The sequence below is a fragment of the Lolium perenne genome, chromosome 3 (genome assembly GCF_019359855.2).
Source record: "Lolium perenne isolate Kyuss_39 chromosome 3, Kyuss_2.0, whole genome shotgun sequence".
NCBI classification, from domain to species: Eukaryota; Viridiplantae; Streptophyta; class Magnoliopsida; order Poales; family Poaceae; genus Lolium; species Lolium perenne.
Genome location: NC_067246.2, coordinates 229085484 through 229095127, shown reverse-complemented (window position 1 = coordinate 229095127; position 9644 = coordinate 229085484).

Here is a 9644-nt window from a genome sequence, read left to right as displayed (position 1 = left end):
TTGCTTGACGAAGTCGTGTAGATTGCTCCCCCATAATCCATCATGGGAGAGCTTCTTCTTCGGCACATCTTCACATATCCACGAGCACCATATGGAGAGCATGCTTCAAGCAAATGATCTCTTTGAGATGGCTCATCTTGAACTTGCATTTCATTTCTTCATGGCAAGCTTCAAGCATATGATCTCTTCGAGTTGGCTCATCTTGAACTTGCACTACATTTCGTTGATGTCTTGAAGTTAACTTTGAGGGCTCACTTCATCTTCAAGACATACTTGGCACTTGATATGTGATACGTCTCCGACGTATCGATAATTTCTTATGTTCCATGCCACATTATTGATGTTATCTACATGTTTTATGCACACTTTATGTCATATTCGTGCATTTTCTGGAACTAACCTATTAACAAGATGCCGAAGTGCCAGTTGCTGTTTTCTGCTGTTTTTGGTTTCAGAAATCCTAGTAACGAAATATTCTCAGAATTGGACGAAATCAACGCCCAGGGTCCAATTTTGCCACGAAGCTTCCAGAAGTCCGAAGAGGAGACGAAGTGGGGCCACGAGGTGCCCAGACCCTAGGGCGGCGCGGCCCCCCGTTGGCCGCGCGGCCTTGTGGTGTGGGGCCCTCGTGCCGCCTCCTGACCTGCCCTTCCGCCTACTTAAAGCCTCCGTCGCGAAACCCCCAGTACCGAGAGCCACGATACGGAAAACCTTCCAGAGACGCCGCCGCCGCCGATCCCATCTCGGGGGATCCAGGAGATCGCCTCCGGCACCCTGCCGGAGAGGGGAATCATCTCCCGGAGGACTCTACGCCGCCATGGTCGCCTCCGGAGTGATGTGTGAGTAGTCTACCCCTGGACTATGGGTCCATAGCAGTAGCTAGATGGTTGTCTTCTCCCCATTGTGCTATCATTGTCGGATCTTGTGAGCTGCCTAACATGATCAAGATCATCTATCTGTAATTCTATATGTTGCGTTTGTTGGGATCCGATGAATAGAGAATACTTGTTATGTTGATTATCAAAGTTATATCTATGTGTTGTTTATGATCTTGCGTGCTCTCCGTTACTAGTAGATGCTCTGGCCAAGTAGATGCTTGTAACTCCAAGAGGGAGTATTTATGCTCGATAGTGGGTTCATGCACGCATTGACACAGGACAGTGATGAGAAAGTTCCAAGGTTGTGTTGTCTTTGTTGCCACTAGGGATAAAACATTGATGCTATGTCTAAGGATGTAGTTGTTGATTACATTACGCACCATACTTAATGCAATTGTCTCTGTTGCTTTGCAACTTAATACTGGAGGGTTCGGATGATAACACTTTGAAGGTGGACTTTTTAGGCATAGATGCAGTTGGATGGCGGTCTATGTACTTTGTCATAATGCCCAATTAAATCTCACTATACTCATCATGATATGTATGTGCATGGTCATGCCCTCTTTATTTGTCAATTGCCCAACTGTAATTTGTTCACCCAACATGCTGTTTATCTTATGGGAGAGACACCTCTAGTGAACTGTGGACCCCGGTCCAATTCTCTTTACTGAAATACAATCTCTTGCAATACTTGTTCTCTTGTTTTACGCAAACAATCATCTTCCACACAATACGGTTAATCCTTTGTTACAGCAAGCCGGTGAGATTGACAACCTCACTGTTTCGTTGGGGCAAAGTACTTTGGTTGAGTTGTGCAGGTTCCACGTTGGCGCCGGAATCCCTGGTGTTGCGCCGCACTACATCCCGCCGCCATCAACCTTCAACGTGCTTCTTGGCTCCTCCTGGTTCGATAAATCTTGGTTTCTTTCTGAGGGAAAACTTGCTGCTGTGCGCATCATACCTTCCTATTGGGGTTCCCAACGAACGTGTGAGTTACACGCCATCAAGCTCTTTTTCTGGCGCCGTTGCCGGGGATCGAAGAAAAGTTCCACCACAAAGATTTTCAACTCCCACGTCAACAGCTCTTTTTCTGGCGCCGTTGCCGGGGAGATCAAGACACGCTGCAAGGGGAGTCTCCACTTCTCAATCTCTTTACTTTGTTTTTATCTTGCTTAGTTTTATTTACTACTTTGTTTGCTGCACTAAATCAAAATACAAAAAAATTAGTTGCTAGTTTTACTTTATTTGCTATCTTGTTTGCTATATCAAAAACACAAAAAAATTAGTTACTTGTTTTACTTTACTTAATATCATGCATGTTTTTATTTCACTAGTTAAGCATAATGGAAAACAACAAAAATATGAGAGATCTTTATGAACTTTATCTTGAATTAGGACATGATGTGTTTGAAGAGAGAATTAAAAAACCCATGGAACTTTATATGCATGCTAATGGGAATGTTATTACTATGAATGCTTTGAACACCATTGTTGCTAATGCTATGGAAAATTCTAAGCTTGGGGAAGCTGGCTTTGATGAGCATGATCTTTTTAGTCCCCCAAGCATTGAGGAGAAAATTTTCTTTTATGATTACAATATACCTCCTATATACGATGATAGCCACTTTGATGAATTTGCTCCCACTACAACTAATAAAATTGATTATGCTTATGTGGAGAGTAATAATTTTATGCATGAGACTCATGATAAGAATGCTTTATGTGATAGTTATATTGTTGAGTTTGCTCATGATGCTACTGAAAGTTATTATGAGAGAGGAAAATATGGTTGTAGAAATTTTCATGTTACTAAAATACCTCTCTATGTGCTGAAATTTTTGAAGCTACACTTGTTTTATCTTTCTACGCTTGTTGCATTATGCTTCTTGAACTTGTTTATTTACAAGATTCCTCTTCATAGGAAGCATGTTAGACTTAAATGTGTTTTGAATTTGCCTCTTGAAGCTCTCTTTTGCTTCAAATATTATTTCTTGCGAGTGCATCATCAAAACTGCTGAGCCCATCTTAATGGCTATAAAGAAAGAACTTCTTGGGAGATAACCCATGTGTTATTTTACTACAGTACTTTGTTTTTATTTTGTGTCTTGGAAGTTGTTTACTACTGTAGCAACCTCTCCTTATCTTAGTTTAGTGTTTTGTTGTGCCAAGTAAAGTCTTTGATAGTAAAGTAAGTACTAGATTTGGATTACTGCGCAGTTCCAGATTTCTTTGCTGTCACAAATCTGGGTCTACCTCCCTGTAGGTAGCTCAGAAAATTAAGCCAATTTACGTGCATGATCCTCAGATATGTACGCAACTTTCATTCAATTTGAGCATTTTCATTTGAGCAAGTCTGGTGGCCTAATAAAATTCGTCAATACGAACTGTTCTGTTTTGACAGATTCTGCCTTTTATTTCGCATTGCCTCTTTTGCTATGTTGGATGAATTTCTTTGATCCACTAATGTCCAGTAGCTTTATGCAATGTCCAGAAGTGTTAAGAATGATTGTGTCACCTCTGAATATGTTAATTTTTATTGTCACTAACCCTCTAATGAGTTGTTCTAAGTTTGGTGTGGAGGAAGTTTTCAAGGATCAAGAGAGGAGTATGATGCAACATGATCAAGGAGAGTGAAAGCTCTAAGCTTGGGGATGCCCCGGTGGTTCACCCCTGCATATATCAAGAAGACTCAAGCGTCTAAGCTTGGGGATGCCCAAGGCATCCCCTTCTTCATCGACAACATTATCAGGTTCCTCCCCTGAAACTATATTTTTATTCCATCACATCTTATGTGCTTTGCTTGGAGCGTCGGTTTGTTTTTGTTTTTTGTTTTTTTTGAATAAAATGGATCCTAGCATTCACTATATGGGAGAGAGACACGCTCCGCTGTAGCATATGGACAAGTATGTCCTTAGTTTCTACTCATAGTATTCATGGCGAAGTTTCTCCTTCGTTAAATTGTTATATGGTTGGAATTGGAAAATGATACATGTAGTAATTGCTATTAATGTCTTGGGTAATGTGATACTTGGCAATTGTTGTACTCATGTTTAAGCTCTTGCATCATATGCTTTGCACCCATTAATGAAGAAATACATAGAGCATGCTAAAATTTGGTTTGCATATTTGGTTTCTCTACGGTCTAGATAATTTCTAGTATTGAGTTTGAACAACAAGGAAGACGGTGTAGAGTCTTATAATGTTTTCAATATGTCTTTTATGTGAGTTTTGCTGCACCGGTTCATCCTTGTGTTTGTTTCAAATAAGCCTTGCTAGCCTAAACCTTGTATCGAGAGGGAATACTTCTCATGCATCCAAAATACTTGAGCCAACCACTATGCCATTTGTGTCCACCATACCTACCTACTACATGGTATTTTCCGCCATTCCAAAGTAAATTGCTTGAGTGCTACCTTTAAAATTCCATCATTCACCTTTGCAATATATAGCTCATGGGACAAATAGCTTAAAAACTATTGTGGTATTGAATATGTAATTATGCACTTTATCTCTTATTAAGTTGCTTGTTGTGCGATAACCATGTTCACTAGGGACGCCATCAACTACTCTTTGTTGAATTTCATGTGAGTTGCTATGCATGTCCGTCTTGTCTGAAGTAAGAGAGATCTACCACCTTATGGTTAAGCATGCATATTGTTAGAGAAGAACATTGGGACGCTAACTAAAGCCATGATCCATGGTGGAAGTTTCAGATTTGGACAAATATCCTCAATCTCATATGAGAAAATTATTAATTGTTGTTACATGCTTATGCATAAAAGAGGAGTCCATTATCTGTTGTCTATGTTGTCCCGGTATGGATGTCTAAGTTGAGAATAATCAATAGCGAGAAATCCAATGCGAGCTTTCTCCTTAGACCTTTGTACAGGCGGCATAGAGGTACCCCTTTGTGACACTTGGTTAAAACATGTGCATTGCGATGATCCGGTAGTCCAAGCTAATTAGGACAAGGTGCTGGCACTATTAGTACACTATGCATGAGGCTTGCAACTTATAAGATATAATTTACATGATACATATGCTTTATTACTACCGTTGACAAAATTGTTTCATGTTTTCAAAATCAAAGCTCTAGCACAAATATAGCAATCGATGCTTTTCCTCTATGGAGGACCATTCTTTTACTTTCAATGTTGAGTCAGTTCACCTATTTCTCTCCACCTCAAGAAGCAAACACTTGTGTGAACTGTGCATTGATTCCTACATACTTGCATATTGCACTTATTATATTACTCTATGTTGACAATATCCATGAGATATACATGTTACAAGTTGAAAGCAACCGCTAAAACTTAATCTTCCTTTGTGTTGCTTCAATGCTTTTACTATGAATTATTGCTTTATGAGTTAACTCTTATGCAAGACTTATTGATGCTTGTCTTGAAGTGCTATTCATGAAAAGTCTTTGCTATATGATTCACTTGTTTACTCATGTCATATACATTGTTTTGATCGCTGCATTCACTACATATGCTTTACAAATAGTATGATCAAGGTTATGATGGCATGTCACTCCAGAAATTATCTGTGTTATCGTTTTACCTGCTCGGGACGAGCAGAACTAAGCTTGGGGTTGCTGATACGTCTCCGACGTATCGATAATTTCTTATGTTCCATGCCACATTATTGATGTTATCTACATGTTTTATGCACACTTTATGTCATATTCGTGCATTTTCTGGAACTAACCTATTAACAAGATGCCGAAGTGCCGATTCTTTGTTTTCTGCTGTTTTTGGTTTCAGAAATCCTAGTAACGAAATATTCTCGGAATTGGACGAAATCAACGCCCAGGGTCCTATTTTGCCACGAAGCTTCCAGAAGTCCGAAGAGGAGACGAAGTGGGGCCACGAGGTGCCCAGACCCTAGGGCGGCGTGGCCCCCCCTTGGCCGCGCGGCCCTGTGGTGTGGGGCCCTCGTGCCGCCTCCTGACCTGCCCTTCCGCCTACTTAAAGCCTCCGTCGCGAAACCCCCGATCTGAGAGCCACGATACGGAAAACCTTCCGGAGACACCGCCGCCGCCGATCCCATCTCGGGGATCCAGAGATCGCCTCCGGCACCTGCCGAGAGGGGAATCATCTCCCGGAGGACTCTACGCCGCCATGGTCGCCTCCGGGGTGATGTGTGAGTAGTCTACCCCTGGACTATGGGTCCATAGCAGTAGCTAGATGGTTGTCGTCTCCCCATTGTGCTATCATTGTCGGATCTTGTGAGCTGCCTAACATGATCAAGATCATCTATCTGTAATTCTATATGTTGCGTTTGTTGGGATCCGATGAATAGAGAATACTTGTTATGTTGATTATCAAAGTTATATCTATGTGTTGTTTATGATCTTGCATGCTCTCCGTTACTAGTAGATGCTCTGGCCAAGTAGATGCTTGTAACTCCAAGAGGGAGTATTTATGCTCGATAGTGGGTTCATGCCTGCATTGACACCTGGGGACGATGTGACAGAAAGTTCCAAGGTTGTGTTGTCTTGTTGCCACTAGGGATAAAACATTGATGCTATGTCTAAGGATGTAGTTGTTGATTACATTACGCACCATACTTAATGCAATTGTCTGTTGCTTTGCAACTTAATCTGGAGGGGTTCGGATGATAACCTGAAGGTGGACTTTTTAGGCATAGATGCGGTTGGATGGCGGTCTATGTACTTTGTCGTAATGCCCAATTAAATCTCACTATACTCATCATGATATGTATGTGCATGGTCATGCCCTCTTTATTTGTCAATTGCCCAACTGTAATTTGTTCACCCAACATGCTGTTTATCTTATGGGAGAGACACCTCTAGTGAACTGTGGACCCCGGTCCAATTCTCTATACTGAAATACAATCTACTGCAATACTTGTTCTACTGTTTTCGGCAAACAATCATCTTCCACACAATACGGTTAATCCTTTGTTACAGCAAGCCGGTGAGATTGACAACCTCACTGTTTCGTTGGGGCAAAGTACTTTGGTTGAGTTGTGCAGGTTCCACGTTGGCGCCGGAATCCCTGGTGTTGCGCCGCACTACATCCCGCCGCCATCAACCTTCAACGTGCTTCTTGGCTCCTCCTGGTTCGATAAACCTTGGTTTCTTTCTGAGGGAAAACTTGCTGCTGTGCGCATCATACCTTCCTCTTGGGGTTCCCAACGAACGTGTGAGTTACACGCCATCAATATGCTTCATCAATTTCTTCTTATTGCAACCTTGAAGCCAACATATGGTTCAAGCATTGCCTATGGACAACTCCTGCAAATATAACTTAATGCAAACATTAGTCTGTAATATCCCAGTATTTGGGGTTACAAAAAAAATAGAGGAAACAGATGTGTGCATTGCATTCATGCATAGAAAATCCGGGGAATTTTCGCGCGTTCATTTAAAACACAAAGATGTCGAGGTTTCCCATGTGTCGAGTGAATTGATATAGGTCATCGACACTAGTGCAATAAATTTCGACATGATCTTTGATGAATTATTATGTTTTTGAGGGAAGGAGTTTGAATTTGAATTCAAATATGAATAACTTGAATTCAAATAAAACTTGAATTGGAAATTGAATTCCAAACAAATATATAAAACACAATTGAAGATTTATAAATAGATAAAGAAAGAAAATATATATTACATTAAGAATTATAATAACTTAATCAATTACAAGCTCCAAAAGAAATAGGAGATTACAAAGAAATAAAAAAGAATCCCTAAATCTAATCTTGATCTCCTTATTCTTCATTCCCTGCAAAAGAAACAACAAAGACAAAGAAATGTTGTGTTAAGGTTAAAATGTTTGTCTCCGCATTTCGGGAGACATTTTAGTTTTAGAAACTAGCTATTGGGAGTCAAAAATTAGTCTTGATTCCCAAATTGTGATTAGAGGGAGTAAATCAGAATTCGGCATCAACGAGGCATTATCATAGAAAAAACCAGTGATCAAGAAGGCAACCAGGGACACAAGGTATCATTAGATGATCCATCTCTGAGGGACAAGGCAACACATGATGCTCCACTAAATAAAGGCAATATATTGTTCCCTCTAATCTAGCTAGAATCTGTGAGGCACCACAAAGTTGTTTTAATGGATCATTACTGACATGGAAAAGTCAGTATGATCCTAAGCCACTAGTTAATAACCACATGTACATAAGCAGGACTGAATTTAAATCCACACTTAGCTAAGCAAAATGGCCATTAACTAAAGCCATATAGAAACAGCAGCCAACAGGAGTATTTTCACTTAACAGTACCAAAGATAGGCATAATAGGATAAGTACAAGGTTGAGCAATGGCTTGCACGTGAGGCAAGGAAAGTCAAGTTGGCAACATGCACATGGAGGGGAAGCAGCCTACTTAGCAGCTCACACACCACACATGCAACTATGTGTTGTCGTTCACACAGACAATAGCCCAGTAATATAAAAGCAAGAGCACCACAGCTAGCCAAACCATTTGGCTAAATCTTCACCAGAGCGTACACCACTTGAGCATCTGCAGTTCATAAGGAACTGCAGAAACACATCATATCAGAACCCACCAACAGATCAAGAGCTGCAAAACCAACAATAGGAGGCAGATCCAGAAGCTGGGAGGAGCTAGCCCTCCACAAGAAGAAGGATATCTGAAGGGCTAGAAGAACCAGTCATGAAACTACATAAGTGCCACAGGTAGAACTTTATCAGAAATACAAGATAGATCAGGCAATATCTGTTCTTAATTTGCATAGTCACACCAGGGGAATAAGGGGAGTATCTAAAAATAAACCATCTCACTACCCTTCTACTAGGTTTTCACCTAGGAGGATTGAGAGAAGGATTTCTCTCAGAATGGCATAGAAATGCTATGCCAGTCTCATCACTGAGAAATAAAAAGGCACAAGCAGTATCTGTTCTTAGAATTAATTAAAGCCTCAGCCTTTGCATCACAGGCAGGGCCCAAGAATCAAGTAGCAGCATCTGTTCTTATAGATTTTACACAACACATCTTTCACCAATAAATTCATCATCTACAGTGGTCTACTTGGGGTCCAGGAAATTACCCAGGCCAACCAAGTAGCACCATAGCAACAATCAGAGGCTAGCATACAAGCTAACCCAGCAAGCCATCAAGCAAATTGCCTAACCAAGCATCAAGTAAATATAGAATGCATCCTTTCAGTAAAAGCAACACCATCAGTGTATATGCCTGGATGAATCACTCATCCAAACAGGGGCATCACAGATAGATAGCAAACAGTAACATCAACTTGTTCCTGGATTAATTCCTGGAGATCAATGGATCATATATATATAAATATATATATAGCCAGTAGTAAAGCCACCAAAAATAAGTATACAGGCTCATAAGCAAGTCACCCAAACAAAGCATCAATCTGCAAGCAAATCTAAATGTCTCTCACATTCCCATATTTAATAATAAGCTACACATGGGTATAACTGAATTATTACAGTTGACTGAACTATCCAGGTTCAGTTTCGTCAGTATTAAGTCACAGCAGATCACACACATGCCAGAATAGTTAATCATCTCAACCGAGACACCATAGCAAGACTAGTACATATATATCAGTGGATCCAAAGCTTCACTAACCAAAGCAACACCCATAGCACATGGCAGTGACAAAGAATTACTAGATCAGGCCACAATTCACGGAGAACAATGAATCTTACCTCCACTACCAGGGCATGATTTATTTAGCCCCAACACAACATCAAGACAATAGAGAATTAAGCAATATCGTTACAGCACATGAGCAC